General features: G+C 38.6%; 1 pseudogene; it reads left to right on the forward strand.

The window, feature by feature from the left end:
- LOC129071626 (60S ribosomal protein L21-like) overlaps positions 1-19,365 on the forward strand; it is a 119,558-nt pseudogene that overhangs the window by 36,174 nt on the left and 64,019 nt on the right.

The raw sequence follows: 19,365 nt of genomic DNA on the forward strand, positions 1-19,365 counted from the left end.
CTCTGATCCCAATGCTATGAAACTAGAAATCAGTCACAAGAAGAAAATTTTTTAAAAAACAAAGATATGACAGCTAAATAACATGTTATTAAACAATAAATGGGTCAACAATGATACCAAGAAAGAAATCAAAAGATACCTTGTAATAAATGAAAATGAGAACAAAACCAACCAAAACTAGGAGGACTCAAGGAAAGCAATCCTAAAGAAAAATTAATAACATTGCAGGTCTATTTCAAGAAGCAAGAAAAAGCTCAAATAAACAATCTAACTTTTCACTTAACGGTATATGAAAAAGAATGACAAAGTCCAATGTGAGTAGAAAGGAGGAAATATTAGAAAATCAAGATGGTGGGGAAATGAATAGAAGCCACACTGACCTCCTCCCAGGACCAATCTGGAATAACAACTAAATTGTGGAGAAATCACCTGGAACAAACAACTGAACAACAGAGAGCGGGGAGCCCTATAACCTTGGACAGAAAGAAGAATCAGCTTTAGCACAACCTAACTGGTAAGGACTGTGGTAGAGACTCAAGAAGGTGGGCGGGGCTCCCACAGGTGGCAACACCAGAAGGATATGGAAACAGCCTATTGAATTTCCCAGAGAAGAGCAGGCTCTAAACCATAAGTGGAGATCTCCAGCCTACAGCACTAGAGACCAAAAAGTACACAAATAACAAACAGCTGCAAAAAGTGGCACAGCTGTTCTCTGCAAGAGATGGGCAGCTGGAAATGCAAGGAGCCGTTTAAAGGGTGAACGCATTAATTTTTAGTTGCAGCCACTTACCCTGGTCTCCAGCAAAAGCAGGGGCAGATTGGGCTAGGGACTCCCGAGGAGAAACTGGGGGAGGAGGGTTTGGGTGGAGAATGGAGAGAGTAGCTGGTGGAATCATGGTGATGACTCCACCCACATGAGGCAGCAGCTATTGGGCTCAGGCAGAACACTTCCCTGAGAGGCAGCAGCATGAGAGGACCCAATAACTCTGCACCAAGGAGGGACTCTGCCCCACCCAGTGGTATCTAAGCCTGACTGCGGAATGCAGCAGTGACTAGATTAACAACAAAAGGAGACAGCCAAAGAGATTCTTGGAAGTCTCAAACAGACTGCCTAAGGTCAGGCAGGGTCACCATCTGACATCATCAGAGGGAGATCCAGAAAGAAAAAACAGTGGTCTCCAACCATAGAACTTCACACCACGAAGTCAGGAAATCAAGGCAGATGAACTGAAGAAGCATAAGCAAAAAGAAGAGTCTTGCAAATATGGAAAGACAAAGATACCCCAGCTCAAAAGGAAAGGAGGAATCCCCACAAAGAGAACTAAATGAAATAAAGGCAAGTAAACTATCAGATATTGAGTTCCAAACAGTGGTTCCAAGGAAGCTCAATGAGCTCAGTGAGCTCAGAGAGAATTACCAAAAACTACAGGGAAACTACAAGGAACTAACTGCAAACTATATCAGCATGAAAAAGAACATAAAAACTATCAATAAGAGACAAGAGGAAATGAAGAATACAATTTCTGAATTGAAGAACACAGTAGAAGGAATCAAAGGCAGGCTGGATGAAGCCGAGGACCGAATCAGCGAGCTGGAGGACAAGGTAGAAAAAAGCTCCCAGAAAGAGCAAGAAAACGACAAAAGACTCAAAAAGAATGAAGAGGGGGTTAGAGAAATGCAGGACAACCTGAACGTAATAATATCCGGATAATAGGGATACCAGAAGGAGAGGATGAGGAAGGGATAGAGAACCTGTTTGAAAAAGTAATGATGGAAAACTTCCCTAATTGGAGGAGAGAAAAAGTCACACAAGTCCAGGAAGCACAGAGGAACATTCAGGAGGAACCCAATGAGGCCCACTCCAAGACACATCATCATTAAAATGGCAACTATCAAGACAAACAGAGAATCCTAAAGGCAGCAAGGGAGAAACAGGTACAGTTTCTCCCTTGAAGGGAGTAACATACAAGGGAGCCCCGATACAGCTAGCAGCTCACTTCTCAACAGAAACACCGCAAGCCAGAAGGGAGTGGCAAGAAATATTCCAAGTCATGAAAAGCAAAGGCCTGCAACCAAGACTGTTGTACCCAGCAAGGCTCTCAATTAAAAGGGAAGGCAGAATAAGGAGTTTCCCAGACAAAAGAAGGCTATAAGAATACACTTCCACCAAACCAGCACTGCAAAATATGCTAAAGAGACTGCTTTAAGAAGATGAAGAAAAAGAGTCTATGAATACCCAATTCCTTTCACATTGCCAATACTGGATATTACCAATTTTTGTAATATGTATTAATCTGATTGTGACAATGATGTGTTATTTTCATTGTTCCTTTATTATTTGTTGAAACTAAACCTGGTTTTGTATATTTCTTGCCTATTTCTATTATTTTTAAAAAGCTTGAAATGACTTTTGGGTATCCTTTATCCATTTTTTGATTAAATGTTTGTAGAATTTTTTCCCTTAAAAAAAAAAAAAAAAAAGCAAATCAAACCATCAACCCTTTTTAGATGTGTTGCAATACTTTCCCATTCTATTACTTGTCCTTTAACTTTTTTCATATGAATATTACTATAAAGTCTTAAATGTTTAATATAGTCAGATTGTCAATATTTTACTTTATAGCTCCTGGGTTTAAATATGTTACTTCAGGGTAAGAAAAATATTATTTTCTGTTTTCTCCTAAAACTCTTTAGATTCTCCATATTGATTTTTAACTCACCTGAATATTCTTTGTATAATGTGTGAAATAGGGCTCTATATTTCTTTTATTTCAACTAATAGTGGCCCATGCACCTAATTTGTTGAATAAGCCTTATTTTACCCATTGATTTGAAATATCAACTTAATCATATATTACATTGTTAGATGTATCATTTGTCTCTAGAATGCTCATTATATTTCATTGATCTACTCGATTATTTCTGTGCTGGTGTCATATTAGTTTAATTGCTGAGACTGTATAATGGTTTTAAATTTTTTAATATTTTATAATTAACTTTGACATTTAAAAAATAAATAAAATCTGCATTTAAGACAGAAAGAAGAGAGAGGAAAGAAAGAAAGGAAGGAAGGAAGGAAGGAAGGAAGGAAGGAAGGAAGGAAGGAAGGAAGGAAAGAAAGAAAGAAAGAAAGAAAGAAAGAAAGAAAGAAAGAAAGAAAGAAAGAAAGGAAAGAAAGAAAGGAAAGAAAGAAAGAAAGAAAGAAAGAAAGAAAGAAAGAAAGAAAGAAAGAAAGAAAGAAAGAAAGAAAGAAAGAAAGAAAGAAAGAAAAAAGGAAAGAAAGAAAGGAAAGAAAGAAAGGAAAGAAAGGAAGGAAAGAAAGAAAGAAAGAAAGAAAGAAAGAAAGAAAGAAAGAAAGAAAGAAAGAAAGAAAGAAAGAAAGAAAGAAAGAAAGAAAGAAAGAAAGAAAGAAAGAAAGAAAGGAAGGAAGGAAAGAAAGGAAGGAAAGAAAAGAAAGAAAGAAAGAAAGAAAGAAAGAAAGAAAGAAAGAAAGAAAGAAAGAAAGAAAGAAAGAAAGAAAGAAAGAAAGAAAAGAGGGTGGGAGGGAGGGAGGGAAGGAGGGAGGGAGGAAGGGAGGGAAAGAGAGATGGAACTTCTACCTTTTGTGACAACATGGATAGAACTGGAGAATATTAAGCTAAGTGAAATAAGCCAGTTGATGAAAGACTAATGCCATATGATCTTACCTATAAGTGGACTCTATTCAACAAAATAAACTAATGAACAAAATAAATCACAGGCATGGAAACATGGAACAGACTGAAAGTGACCAGAGGGGATGGGGGAAAACGACAATGGTGGAAAGAAGAGGAAGGGATGAGACTAAGAATATGTATGAATAACCTATGGACATGGACAACGGAGTGGGAATTGACTCTGGGAACAGGTGGTGGGGGTGGGATGGGTGGAAGGAGGTAAAGGGGGAAAAATTGAGACAACTGCTATAAAATAAACATGATTTATAAATTTTTAAAAAAGAAATGAAAGAAGAGAAATAACAACAGACACCAAAAAAATGCAAATGATTGTAAAAAATATATATATTATGAACAACTGTATGCCAACAGATTGGACAACCTGGATAAAACTGATAAATTCCTAGAAACATACAGTCTTGCAAAACTACATTGGGAAGAATCAGAGATAATCTGAATAGACAGGTTATACCTAGTAAAATTGAAGCAGTAATCAAAAAACTCTCAACAAACAAAAACTCTGGACCAGGTGGCTTCACAGGTGGATTTTACCAAACATTCCAAAGAGAACTAACAACTCTTCTTTAACTATTTCAAAAATTTCAAGAGGAGGGAATACTCCTGATCTCATTTTACCAGGGCAGCATTACCCTAATTCCAAAACCAGATAAAGACACTACAAAGAGAGAAAATTATAGGCCAATATCTCTTATGAACATAGATGCTAAAATCCTCAACAAAATATTAGTAGACTGAATACAGCAATGCATCGACAAGACCAAACACCATGAGTGGGATTTATTCCAGGAATATAACATTCAGAAATCAATAAATGTGATACAAAATGAAGGATAAAAAACATGATCATATCAATAGGTTTAGAAAAAGCATTTGATAAAATCCAGCACCTATTTATGATTTTTTTTAAAAACTCAGCAAAGTGGGAATAGAGGGAACATACCTCAATGTAATAAAGACCATATATGACAAACCCAATGTCATCATCATAGTCAATGGGTAAAATCTACAAACATTCCACTTAATTTTGGGAACAAGATAGGGATGTCCACTTTTCACCTCTTTTATTCAACAAAGTACTGGAAATCTTAGCCATAGTGATCACACAAGAAGAAGAAATAAAAGGCATCCAAATTGGAAAGGAAGAAGTAAATCTATCTCTATTTGCAGATAATATGACACTGTACATAGAGAACCCCACAGATTCCACCAAGAACCTACTACAACTGATAAATGAATTCAGTAAAGTAGCAGGATGCAAAATTAATATCCTGAAATTATTAAAATTTTATATGCCAGCTATAAACTATCAGAAAGGAAAATTAAGAAAACAATCCCATTTACAATTGCTTCAAAAAGAATAAAATACTTAGGATAAATCTAACCTAGAATGTAAAAGACCTGTACTCAGAAAATTATAAGACACTGAAGAAATAAATTTAAGAAGATACAAATAAGTGGAAGCACATACCATGTTCATGAATAGGAAGAATTAACATCATTAAAATGTCCATACTACCCAAAGCAATCTATAGTTTCAGTGCAATTCTTATCAAATACCAATAATGTATTTCATATAACTAGGACAAATATTTCAAAAATTTATATGGAACCACAAAAGACCGTGCATAGCAACAATCCTGAGAAAGAAGAATAAAGCTCAGGAATCATGCTACCTAATATCAAATTATACTATAAGGCCACAGTAATCAGAACAGCATGGTCCTTGCATAAAAACAGACATATAGTTCAATGGAACAGAATAGAGATCCCAGAAATAAACCCACACCTTTAAATTCAATTAATATTTAACAGAGAAAGCAGCACATACAATGGACTAAAGGTAGTTTATTCAATAAATGTTGGGAAAATTGGGCAGATGAGTGCAGAAAAATGAAACTAGACCACCTTCTTACACCACACACAAGAATACATTAAAAATGGATTAAAGACTTAATTAGACCTGAAACCATGAAAGTCCTAGAAGAAATCATGGGCCATAAAATCTCAGCCATTGCTCATAGCAATGTTTCATCTGATATATCTCCTCAGGCAAGGGAAACAAAAGAAAAAATAAACACATGAGATTACATTAAAGTAAAAAGTTTTGGCACAGCACAGTAGAGGAGTGGATAAAACAACTATGGGACATTTGCACAATGGAATACTACTAGGCCATGAAAAAGGAAATTTACCCTTTGTGGTGGCATGGGTGCACCTAGAGAACATTATGCTAAGTGAAATAAGCCTGTCAAAGAAAGATAAATATCATATGATTTTCCTCATATGTGGAATCCAAAGAATGAACAAGCAAAATGCAGACAGATTTGTAGGTAAAAAGCAGGTTGACAGCTATGGAGGGGAAGTTAGGAGGTGGAGGGGTGGAGCAAAAAGGAAAAAGGACTAATAAACATGGACAACAGTGTGGTGATTGCAGGTGGAGGAGGATGTTTGGGGGATAAATGGTAATGGAAAAATACAATAAAAATTTTTAAAGCCATATATTTTTTCATTATGTAAGATGTTTGTGTATAGACTTCACCAAGTTAAGGAGATTGCTTACTGGTCGCAGTTTTCTAAGTGGTTTTTATCACAAATAAATGTCGCAATTCATCAAATGCTCTTTTGTTTTCCATCTCTTGAGATAATCACATGTTTTCTTTCTTTAGTCAATTATGTAATGAGCTATACTGAGAGATTCTCCTGAGGTTATAGTTTTCTTACTTTCTAAAATCAAATTGATATGTTTTTTAATATGTTGAATTTGGTGGATTGATATTTTATTTTGGACTCTGATGGTTTATATAATAGTATTTTTGTATATAGTAAAGGCAAAAAGTAAATACAAAATTCGTGTGAACCTGTGTGATTTAGAATCTGATCAGTCAATAGTCACAAGAGAGAAGCCTGAGAATTCAAATGATGTCCTTTCTTCTGTGCTTCATTTTGTTCACGTGGTAGGCTCTGCCACCTACTCTGCACCTTAAAATTATTCTTGAATATTTAAGTAAAGATTGTTGAAAAATCACATTAGTATCTGCTAGGGATAAAGTAAATTGTTCTAAGCATTAATTTATAACTCCACACATTAAAAAAATGTAAAACTAAGAGCACATTTGAACTAATGCTATGATAGTTGCCTGGTAGTTGAACTGCTTCCACTCTTAATGATCTATTAGCTATAAAATTAGGGTATATAGGGGAAACAATATGCAAAATAAATTGAAAAGTAGTCTATTAGGAACCCTCGCACGTCTGCACCAATCACCAGGGAGGGACTGGGACCAAGGCTGGCCTGCCCTTGCATGATCTATACTGTATAGGTTCTTGAATTAATGCAGAAAAGATTTCATGATACAAGTACAGCTTATTTTTAAGAGTATGTTTATTAAAACTGGGAAAATTGAAATAAAATAAGGGCTTAAGATAGAAGAGGAAAGATAGTAACAAGAGTGAGCATAAGTGGACCCTTTGTCCTTTGGAAGCCTGAGGAAGAGTCTAGCCTAGGCAAAGCACCTTGGTCCTTTAGAAGGAAAGTCACAGAGATAGAAGAAGTGAGCCATCTGGGCTACATGGACTCAGGAAATAAGTTACAGAGACAAAAGGAGGGCCCTTAGACACAGGTTCAAGGGGTTGGCCTGGGACAAGCTGCCATTACCCACTGCTCCCCTGGTTGCAAGTCTTGTGGTTTGGACTCCCTGACCTTTCCTCCCTAGAGATATCCAGTCTTCCATTGCAGTAGAGCTTAGGAGAAAGAGAACAAAAATACACACCTGAGGGAAAAAAGAGGAAAAGATACGGGCTTGCACTCAGGAGAGCACACTCTGGGCCCTTTTTCTTAACAGTTTGTTATCTGTGTTTTAAATATGGGAATTTTAGAGGAGGTCTCAGAGAAGGATCAAAATAAAATACTCATCAGCTTTTTAGATGTGTCCTTTAATATGCTGATTCACCAAAATTAGTGTATAGAGTGGTCAGGGCCATTCTCTGGTCAGTTTCACCTTCAAAGAACATCATGGAAAAGGGACTGGGACTGAGACAGATCTGCCCCTGGCATGGTGTGGAATGTGTAAACCATTTGCTCCTAAGTGTCCTTGCTTAGAAAAAGTAAAACATTGCTATTTATTACCTAGCTATAAATTGCTTTCCTGTAAATTGCTAGGCCATTTAACTATCTGTCTCAGTTTCCCCATTCTACTAGCCAAGGAATTTTCTTAGCTTTTTACTATCCTACCTCACACCCACCACCACCCTCCCCTGCAAGAGACTTGAATTGTTTCTGCTGAAGTCTGCATTTGCAAATAAAAACAGTATCATCAGTCACTGGGAAACAAAACTAAACACATGTGCATTCAGTGATCACTGTGTGGGGTGTTTACACTATAAAAGATACCTAGTGGAGAATTTCAACATGGGCTGCTGTTGAAATTACGGGTGGTATTTGAGCAGAAAGTAGGATTCCAAGGCCTCAGCCCTGAATCCTCTCTCCCTTTGAGAAAGCTTTCTGTAAAATACTGAGATGAAGATCAGTGAGAAAGGAAAACTCCAAACACAAATTAATTAATGGTTTAATCAACTCATCCATGTGTTTTGTGCTCTAGCGAAGTGCTGATCATTGAGACTACAGAGTGCAAAGATGATCACACATTGTTTCTAAGTCCCTCCTCTTAAGAATGTACAGGCATACCTTGTTTTAGCGCACTGTACAGATATTACACTCTTTAAAAATTGAAGGCTTGTGGCAATCATGCATCAACAAAGTCTACTGGTGCCACTTCTCCAACCGGCTCAGATGTTGGTTAACATTTTTTAGCAATTTAATTTAGATATGGCACTGGCTGGTGTGGCTCAATGGATTGAGTGCTGGCCTATGAACTGAAAGGTCACTGGTTCGATACCCAATCAGGGTATCTGCCTAGGTTGCAGGCCAGGTCCCTGGTTGAGGGCATGCAACAGACAACCAATTGATGTTTCTCTCACACATCGATATTTCTCTCCCTCCCTTCCCCTCTATCTGAAAATAAATAACAAATCTAAAAGCAAAGATACGTACATTTTTTTTTTTACATAAAACTAGCGCACACTTAATAGACTACAGTATGGTGTAAACATAACTTTTATATGAGAAAAGTCACGTGACTTGCTTTGTTGTAGTGGTCTGGAATCAAACCCAGAATACCTCTGGGGTGTGCCTGTACAGTAGAATGAAAAAGACCTGCAGTAAACAGATAATAATAATGGTGAGGATAATAATACAATGTGATAATGCTAAGAATACATAGGGTGATATCGGGACAGAAGAAATTTGCAGCCTAGACAAGGAGGAAGTCAACTAAGCATCCCATAGGAAAAGACACCAGAGCTTATTTCTACAGAAGTAAAAGCTAGCTAAGTAAAGACAGTGCATGTGTGTGTGTGAACTCATACGCGTATGTTGGTTCACAAGTAGTGTTTAAGGGCCAGAAAGTTCCAGATTGAAGAGATAATATATGTAAAGTTCTGGAGGAAAGAGAGCCTACGAGTGTTTGAACAACTGCAAATAAATTACTTTATGAGACTCAATAATTAAAGAAGCCCCTGTATATTAGATGAAGGTAACTGGACTTTTATTGAAGTCTAAGGGAAGCCATTCAAGACAAGTAAGCAAAGGAATGGCATTAGTAGTAAGAAACTGCCTGCCATGGCGGTGGGCTTCTCATAAGAACCATCGCCCTAAAAAGCTCCCCATCAATTTCTTTTTGTTCCAGGATATTGCAGGCCACAGAAAACCCTCCTCCCATACTATTGAAATGTCCCCAGATTGCTTGCTTGCCCCCTTGCAGCCAAATATACTGAAGACCAATTAGAAAGTCTTCCCCAAAACTCCCAATTAGTAGAAAGTGTGCCAGAGTTTGTCTCAGTGTTTCTGTTTTCACTCTAGAAAACTGACTTTCCTTCTTATACCTTTGAAACTCTGCTGAAACAGATTTGACAGCAATTGGGTTCCACTCCTCAACTTTATGAATAAAAGCTTGTGTTACTTTTATCCAAAGTTTAGTTTTTTATTTTATATTAGAGATGACACAGAATAGAAAATAGATTGAGGGTAAGGGAGTTGTTAGTCTGAAGGCAAGAAGACAAATGAGGATGCTGATGTTCTAATCCAGGTGAGGAAGGGAGAAAGGGAGGGAGAAAGGGAGGGAGAAAGGGAGGAAGATAGTCAGGGAGAGAGAGAAGGAAGGGCTCTTAACCATAGCACAACCATAGGGATTAAAATATACAGATGAATTCAATGGGCACAAAGAAGGAAGAATTAAACCAAGTTTCTGATTTCCAGATTGGAAGGTTAATGATCTCTGAATGAATGTTAACCAGAATATGCCTGTCCATAAATGATCAAATTAAGCTTTTTAAAACAATAATTGAAGGAAAGGTTGTAAACCACTTTCAAAAAGCAAAAATATCGTGAACTAAATGCATATAAAATAAAACCCACAAGATTTTTTAAGGAAGCCTTCCCCAATATTAGAGCAAAAATAAGGAAAGTGGTGGTTTCCTGCTCTTAGAACCTGACATGCACAGAGAGCTGTCAGGTCAGGCCACCTGGGATGCATCCACTGCCCCAGATATGACAAGAGGTTCCTGGAGCAGAGGACTCTGCAAAGAAGCAAGAATGGGCACCAGATGTTAGACTAGTGGAGTCAGACCGGACCTTGGTTCAGCAACCTTGGTATTTGAGTTCTGGCTAGGAAAGAATTCAGAGCCAAGACTCAAAATACAAGAGAAAGTTTATTTAGTAAATTGCAGAGGTAGAAGTGAGCCATAGAAGAAACAGGCTCAGGAAACATGTTTCAGAAGTAAAAGAAGGGGTCCTTGGAGCTTAGGAGAAGGGGAGACAAGGGAAAGTTCCTGGGGGAAGAAGAGACAGAGGGCAAAGGCAAGTAGGATGGGGAGGGGAGGGCCGCAGGCACACTCACTGGAGGAAGAGCAGCTGAGGATTTTAAGGGCGGGGATTTTAGGGGAGGTCCCAGGGGGAGGATCCAATAGAATATTCATCATCTTTCCAGGTGTATCCTTTCAGGGTCTTGGTCTCCACTGATTAGTGAGCACCAGGGCAGGGGGTCATTAGTCAATGCAGCCGGTCCTGATATCAGCCATGGTGTTGCTTGTCTGGCTTTGCTTCTTTTCTGGACCTGGACCTGAAACACAATGGAAGACTAAATATCTCTAGGGAGGAAAGGTCGGGGAGTCCAAGCCACATGACCAGTGATATGCTACAGGAGGAAAGGTTACCCTGTGGGGGGGAGGTCCTTGTTTTCCCAGTTTTGCTCATTGCTAGGCACCCAGGGCTTTTTGCCCTGGTGACATTCTGTACCTGGCCCATGGTCCTGGCTCTACTCATGCCTGTCTAAGTGCCCATCACAGTGTAAGACTCCTCAGCCAACACCTTCAGTTTACAGGCAGAATTTGTGACCTGGCACATGTTATCAACTCCTCAAAATAAGTTAGAAGTAATGACACTTAGAGTTGGATTTTCTCTCTCCTCCATAACAGGGGTCCCTTTGCAATTGTGCTCACATTACTATTCTGTTTGTCTTTTTTTCTGATCCTTGGTTGTTTTTTCACTCTGAGATTGTGAGTTCCTTCCCAGTAAGGAACTGAACCTGAATTTTCACTCCCTCTGACTCCCTTTCAACTCCTCCTTTTCTACTTCTCATTTCCTCTCTGTCACTATCTCTTTACCTCTTGTTTTCTGCCTCTATTTCTGTCTCTCTACACGAGCATCCAAAATCTCCACTGATCCCTCCTGCAGCATCTTTACCAGCTCTCCTAGAAGGCATTTAAATAGTACCTTGACAGAATATGACTTCTCTTTGCTCTTATCTCTTCCCTGAGGACAAGTACATCTGTGCAATCCAGGTTAGGCTGTCCTTTTGCTCTCCAGGCAGTCATGCAAGTGCACACACACATTTTGGACCTTCTATTTACTTATTTAGTTCTTTAAAGAGAACCTTAAGGACAAGAACTAAGTGATTCTATTAATTTCCCCAGCACACAGCCTAGTGCCCGATACCTAGGAGGCACTTAACCAATATTGATTGAAAGAATGTTTAATAAATGTTAAATAAATGAATAAAATCCTAAACTAATAAAGAATATGAGTCAGACATCCCTGAAACAAAAAGAGTAATTAATCACAAAACTGTGAGAGTGATTATAGGAGGTGTAAACTACAAATCACTGCACACAAATCACATCACAGTGAACATGTATAATCAGGAAAGCTCCCTGTTTCATGGGAGACAGTTAACATAGTCTGCCTCCTTGTATATGAAGAGTAGTTCCCACATAAAAATATGTCAGGTTATTCAGAAAGTACTTAGCAAACTAGAGTACCCTCAGAGATTAAGATAGATCAAGTTAACATTCGTTATTCTTTCCAATTAAACACTCTGAGTTGGAGAAAAAAGGGACTGCTACCTATATGTGCAGTCATGCAAGTTACCACTGTGTGTGTCGGCCTCTCTGCAAGATTGTGACTCTTTACCTAAACACAAATGAACTGCCTCCCATATCCAAAAAAATATTCAAGCTTTCCCCAGTCATCCCAGTCTAGAGAAAATTCAGCAGACATATTGTAAAGACTTCCTCACAATTTATTCCCTGAAGGCATGAGTTCTTTGAACAATTTGAGAACATGGCACAAACTTGAAAGCTGGCAGATGGATGGAAATGTAAATATAAAATTTTAATGAGGCCTCTTCCTTCTTACTTAAAAGTAGATGGTAAATATTTCATACCTTTCTCAGTGGGGCTTCAAGTGCCTGGTACTATTAGTGAGATATTCCTTGTCTTCTCCAAAAAGTTAACATTGTTTTGTGATATTTCATAATACCCAAATTTAGCCCAGCTCTCCCACTACACACAGTGAATACCCAGACTTCATGGGTCAAAAACACCACTTAATCATCTCAATAATGCTGCATTGTGTTATTTATTTTGTCCAATATTTTTGCCATGTTAGAGCAGAGTTCTAATTGATTGGATAATGCAGAGAATAGAAAGCAACTCTTGATAAAACAATTTACAAATTAATTGAAAATTTTATTTCATACAGTGTTCTTGGAAATTTATTTCTCTTATTTATTTGAAATTTATAAGAGAAATTTATTTCTCTTATTAATTTATTTCTCTTATTAATCTTATCTCTTGGCCACTTTGATCACAGTGACTCTTCTAAGCCCAGGATAGGGCTGGCAGAGTTTTAAGGAAAAGGGGATACAGCTATACACAGCATAGAAACAAGGAAAATTTCAGAAACTGACAGGAGAGTCAACAGGGAATACATACTCTTTCCCCAATGTCAAAACCAGGATCTAGAATAACAGAAATCTCAAAACACCCATCAAGACAATGGTATAGAGAGAAAAAAAAGAGTAAGGGTATTAAATATCAAGTCAGGTCACCCAAAGAATTCCATTCTTCAGGACAAAAGCAAAGAGAAGCAAGACCCATAGGAGAATGCAGAATGAACAGGAATAAAATAGAAAGAAACAGACTTCATTCAGCTGACTGGTGTAAAACAAGGTTCAATCCTACACACCAATAGCCTTGAGAGGAACCAAGAATCCCCCAAAACCTAAGAAATTCAAAATGTGCTGTGGTGCCCAGGAAGGTGATGCAGAGGAACTGAGAACCATGTAAACAGACACTAGGCATGCTTAGCAAAGTAAATAACCCCATGGTGCCTGATCTTTATCTGTGTGATCTTAGGGAAATAATTTAACCTTTCTAAATCCCAGTTATGGGGTTTAATAGCACCTGACTCATGTAATATTAGTCTGACTACCTCCCTAAAAGCATTCAAGGTGTTTGATACCTGATTTTGTTACCAAATTACTTATATTAGCCCTCCACCCTGTATATTCCCTTGCAAAACAAAAAAAAAATAATTATTTCTGAAACTACTGCTTCTGAATGTATACCTACATATACTGCCATTTGACTGATTATGGCACAAGGAATGAAAGTAAGCCACCATGATATTTAAATAAAAGCTGAGAGTAGTTTAGAAAGTTAACCAGGGCTGAGCCTGTCTCCTTTCTGCTACCTCCTCCAGCCTGCCTCTAGGTGGTGCCCAATCCACTTCCAGGCATCCAAAGTCTTCTAACTCAGCAGAACTAGAAAACGACCATATAAAGGTCTCTGTATCCTGTTAAAGAGACAGTAAACATCAAAGAAATAAAAAGGAGGTATATCACTAGTTTCACTTTGCCAGTCACCAAAGACTACTCTGCCTATCACTAAAGCTGGTCCCATCTTAACCTACAGAAAGTAATTAAATCTTCCATTAATTAATCAGACTCGTTCATAGTCTTATAATTATAACTCAGAACATTAGAGATTCTTATAATGGGAAATGAGACTGTATACTAATTTGAGATAATAGCCTGGAAGTTCCTCTTTGGAGGAAAACCACAATATTAAACTGTAACAGTCTTATCTGACCTGTTCTTCTAAAATTGAAAAAAACAATTTCGTCAACTAGGGAATCCAGTTAAATGTTGGGTTTTTCCCCCCTTATTTTGGGCATATCCTGTGATCCACAGCTAAAGAGGTCTCCATCTACTTCTTATTTACAAAACTCATTACTTAACAAACCAAAAATGGTCTCCCATTCCAACTGACCTAAAAACCCTCCTGACTTTAACTTGAAAGGAACACTGAATTAATTAAATCCGCACATGGTCTCCTGAACTAAGGCATGGTTCCCTCAGTAAGAAGTACAAGCACAGCCACAGAAGCCATTTGTGGCTGGTAATATGAGCAGCCCATCCCCTCACCTGCCTTTCAATTAGTTGGGAAGGTGGAGACAACCTGCTACCTAGGGTTTGGGATGTGTCAAGCTATTCTGGTGGATGTGGTATATGATTAGCCAGTGCACTGCCAAATAGTTGGTTCTGCAGCATGTGGCTGTGGAAATCAAATACCACAGAGCTCCACCTCCAGCCATGGCTCCTCTCTTCTTCGTTTGTTTCATCGAACGCAATTCCTGGCAGCAGAGTAAAAATATATGATGAAAGATGGGAAGTGTGTGCCTGCTTGTCTTTATTCTGGGGTTTTGAAAAAGGTCCTTCCAAATAGGAAGCCAAGGTATCAGAGAGCCACAGGGAGGTCAAGCAAGTGAAGGCCAGAGGTCCTGGGCCAAGAAGGGTCCCCTCCATTGGTGATTCAACTTTTGCAGATGACAACTCTTCTCATTTCACACCATGGCAGCAGGAGGTGATGGATTGAAAGGGTAGTGAGTGACAAGTTGATGGAAGACTAACAGTTCAAAGTTGGAGCATTGGAGCCAGTCTGTGGGTCACAGGGCAGTCAGAGAGGTAGGGATGAATCTCAATGTGTTCCACACTTAGGTTGCCACTGGCACAGAGCTCCCCAACTCTGTTGTAGTAAAGGTTATAAAGTTAGCACCAAGCATATTGAACATCTATTATGTTGCAGATCTTTAAACATACCTCATTTAGTTGTGACTTAAGTATTTTATTGGATGAAGAAAGGAGGGTAAAATAGTTTTCTTACAGTCGCATGGGTGCTCAGGGACACTACACATGCCCCTCTGTGTCAGAACCAACCATTGTAATCCTTAGCAAACACAAACTCTTGGGCATTCTGAGGCCCTGTGGACCAGTGTCCCTGCTAATTCATTATCTTAGAAAATTCAATTTTAGGAGATGTGCTTTTCAAAAGGAAAACCAAAAATAAATAAATAAGTGACAGCAGTCCAAAAATATATCATCTCTTCTGGGCCTAATTGCAATTAATTAGCACATAAACTCAGAGTCAAATTATGATGCACTTTGCCTTAGAAATTAAATTCATTAATTATTGTGCAGCCACCACTAAAATCTTGCAGCAAGTCCATCCTCTAAATAAAGTACTTGAAAATTAATGACATACTTATGCCTGTTTATCAACAATTTAACATTTGTGTGTTAAGCTTTTTTAATTTGATGAAAAGAAGGGCAGTGGTAAAATTGGGAGATAATTATATCAGCAGCACTCTTGACTGGAGAACAAGAGAATCAAGACTACTAGAGAGAACTAACTTTCGTGTCCCTACAAGTTCAAGCATGAAAAAGGTAGTTGAGCCTGTCCTTAGTCCAGTATATAAGTACACTATGTGGTAAGCATAGAACTGTGCATAGGATGCAAAGAGAGCTCAGAGGAGGATTGGGGGGAAGCATAATTGGAGAGACAAGGAAGACTTCCTGGAAGAGGTGGTTGAACCAATTATTTAAAGATCATAAAAATTAACCAGTCTAAGGAGAAGGAAAGAAGAGTAAGTCAGTTCACAGAGTGAGCTAAGCATGAAAACATGAACGTAGGCTAGAAACAGGATGTTGTATACCATGTTGCTCTTACAACCAGTTTAGTAAACCAGGGGTAAACCAATTATATTGGGGGAAGAATTAAACAGAGAAGATACCACAGAGTGTCTTGCATCAATGATTGTTAATGAATTTGAACTTTGTGTCATCACGTAACATTTTGACATCATTGTACTGTCAGCCAAATTGGTATTTCACAATCAGGGATGAGAGAGTTCATAAGTGAGATATTACTAATCAAAGTTTAACTAACTAAGATTTTTACACGATTAACTGTTTTTATAAAGCGCAAATTCAAAATTAGTCCTCTAATGATATTCATAACCCTTAGATACTCACTTTTTGATATGTTTTCTTGAGTTGGAGAAAAAGAGAGGACATTACATGAAGCATGCCATGAAGTTGTCATAACAGGACATCTGTGGGAAAGTCTCCCATGTGAACTGCATTTGTCATGTGACTCTGTGAAGGAAAGATTGATGATGCCTACAATAGTAGTGGAGTGTCCCTGTGGACCTGTTAGGTATGTTTTATTTCTATGCTTTCCTTCCACAGTCATGATTGTCTGTGTTTTACACCTCCCCCTGCATAGCACTTCCTCTCCCCTTCATGAAAACTGTCATCATCAATTTTGATCAAAAGTCAATCCCATCATCTAGAACAATACTTGAAACTAGGAGATGCTCAATATACATCAACTGTTGAATTAATCAACTAGGGTTAAATTTTCTAGCACCAATCATCTATCATCTGTGTCTTGATTATTATGCAGCTCTATATGATGTCAATAGATAAATGATTTGAAAGTTGATACTGAAAATGAGTTCTGATATAACAATGGCCAAAAGTAAGGCAGCAAGAAAAATGTTATAGGAGGTGTTATGGACTGAATGTTTGTGTTCCTCCCTGAAATTTATATGTTGAAATCCCCAAGGTGAGGGTTGGAGCCTTTAAAGTAACCAGATCATGAAGGTGGAGCCCTCCTGAGGGATTAGTGCTTTGATAAAATATAACCTTAAGAGCTCTCTCATCCCTTTCACCATATGAGGACACATAGAGAAGATGACTTCTATAACCCAAAGAGCAAGTCCTCACTATAAGTCAAACCTTGATCTTAAGCTTCCAATCTCCACAACAGTGAGAAATTTCTGTTGTCAATAAGGCATCTATGTCAAACTAACTAAGGCAGGATGCTAGAAAATACTGAGGAAACTGTTTTAGAATGATGGAAAAATCATGAGAAATTACAAGACAAGGCTAGAAAGAATGACAAGAAATCTACTATATGAAGCTAGAAAAATGGTGACCATGTTGTCTTATGGTAAAACATTTGGTAACCTCATATCCTTTATTAACCATTACATTTGAAAATACACCAATCACAGAGACATCTCACATAAATAGCATCTGGTTCTAAAACCAGATATCTGCACAAAACTATCATCTCTCTTAGTTTATCAAGAAGGTCAAAGTCCTTATGAATTTTCTGTTACAGTATGTTTTGTTGCATAAACTCTGGAAACAGAGTCCCTCAGTAAAAGTTATCAATTCTTTATGCTGTAACATGGGGAGTAGAGAGATGGATGGGTTAACAAGGAGAGATGTACATAATGCACTTGAATCTTTTCTCCAATTAAATATAAAAAGCAAGAGCCATCCAAATTTGCCAAGACTAGCAGAAGAAAAATAGAGTATAATTAAAAGATATCTGTCTTGAATGGGATAAAACAGCAGCAAACAAAAGTTTCATTGGACAGAAAAAAATTACCTATGGGCAAAGAAAAAACACTTTAAAAAAATAAATCAACATTGAATCTAGCAAAAATTATGAAACAAATAAAGAAAAAAAAGAACATAAAAGGCAAACAAAAATTTTATCCAGAAGATGAAGAATATCTTAGGCAGGTGACTACTTTGAGCTTTCAAAGAAATTAAAGAGAATTGAGACTTTGTTTTAAAAAATCAACTATGAGAGAATCAAGAATGTGGAGGAGTGAGTGAAAGTCACATTGACCTCCTCCCAGGACCAACCTGGAATTACAACTAAATTGTGGAGAAATCACCTGAAACAAACAACTGAACAATAGCGAGAGAGGAGCCTTGTAAACTTGGAGACAGAAGAATTGGCTTTAGCACAATCTAACTGGTAAGGAGCGCAGTACAGACTCGAGAACGGAGGCAGGGCATCCATGGGCAGCAGAACCACAAGGATATTGATGGCCAGTTGGATCCCCCTAAGAGCAGTGGGGTCTAAACCCAAAGCAGGAATCTCTAGCCTATAGCACCAGAGCCCAAAAAGTACACAGAAAACAGCCAGCTGCGAAAAGCAGCAGGGTTGCTCTCTCTGCCAGAGATAAGTGACTGGAGACGCAAAGAACTGTTTAAAGGGCCAACTCATAAATTTTCATTTGCAGACACTTACCCTGGTCTCCAGCAAAGGACGGGGAAGAGTGGACTAGGGACACCTGAGGAGAGACTGGGGAAGGAGGCTTTGGGGAGATAACTGAGAGAGTAGCTGGCGGGATCTCGGTGCTGACTCATCCCCCATGTGGCAGCAGCCATCTTGCTCAGGCAGAGACCACAGCCCCTGAGCAGCACCAACATCAGTGAACCCAATAGCCACCCACCAGGTGGGATTCCACCCCTCCCTATGCTAAGCTGACTGCTTAGTACAGAGTGGCAGCCACAGAGTGTAGATGTCTGGCTAAAGGGGGTGCAGACAGGTCTGGAGACACTTGAGGAGAGACTGGGGATAGAGGCTTTGGGGAGAGAATGGAGAGTAGCTGGCGATATCCTAGTGCCAACTCCTCCCCCATGTGGCAGCAGCATGAGAGGACCCAATAACCCCACCTCCAGGAGGGACTCCACCCCACCCTGAGCTGTCTAAGCTGGCCTGCTAGGTGCAGAGTGACTAGATTAACAACAAAAGGAGACAGCCACAAACAGTAGATTACTAGAAGTCACGAACAGACAGACTGCTTAAGGTCAGACAGGGTCACCATCTGACATCATCAGAGGGAGATCCAGAAAGAAAAAACAGTGGTCTCCAACCATAGAACTTCACACCACGAAGTCAGGAAATCAAGGCAGATGAACTGAAGAAGCATAAGCAAAAAAGAAGAGTCTCACAAATAATGGGAAGACAAAGAAATAACCCCCAGTTGAAGGAAAACGTGGATTCTTCAGAAAGAGAACAAAATGAAATAGAGGCAAGTAAACTATCAGATATTGAGTTCCAAACAGTGGTTCCAAGGAAGCTCAATGAGCTCAGTGAGCTCAGA

The sequence above is a fragment of the Pteronotus mesoamericanus genome, unplaced genomic scaffold (genome assembly GCF_021234165.1).
Source record: "Pteronotus mesoamericanus isolate MK-2021 breed Mesoamerican mustached bat unplaced genomic scaffold, CSHL_Meso_final contig_27, whole genome shotgun sequence".
In the NCBI taxonomy this organism is placed as follows: domain Eukaryota; kingdom Metazoa; phylum Chordata; class Mammalia; order Chiroptera; family Mormoopidae; genus Pteronotus; species Pteronotus mesoamericanus.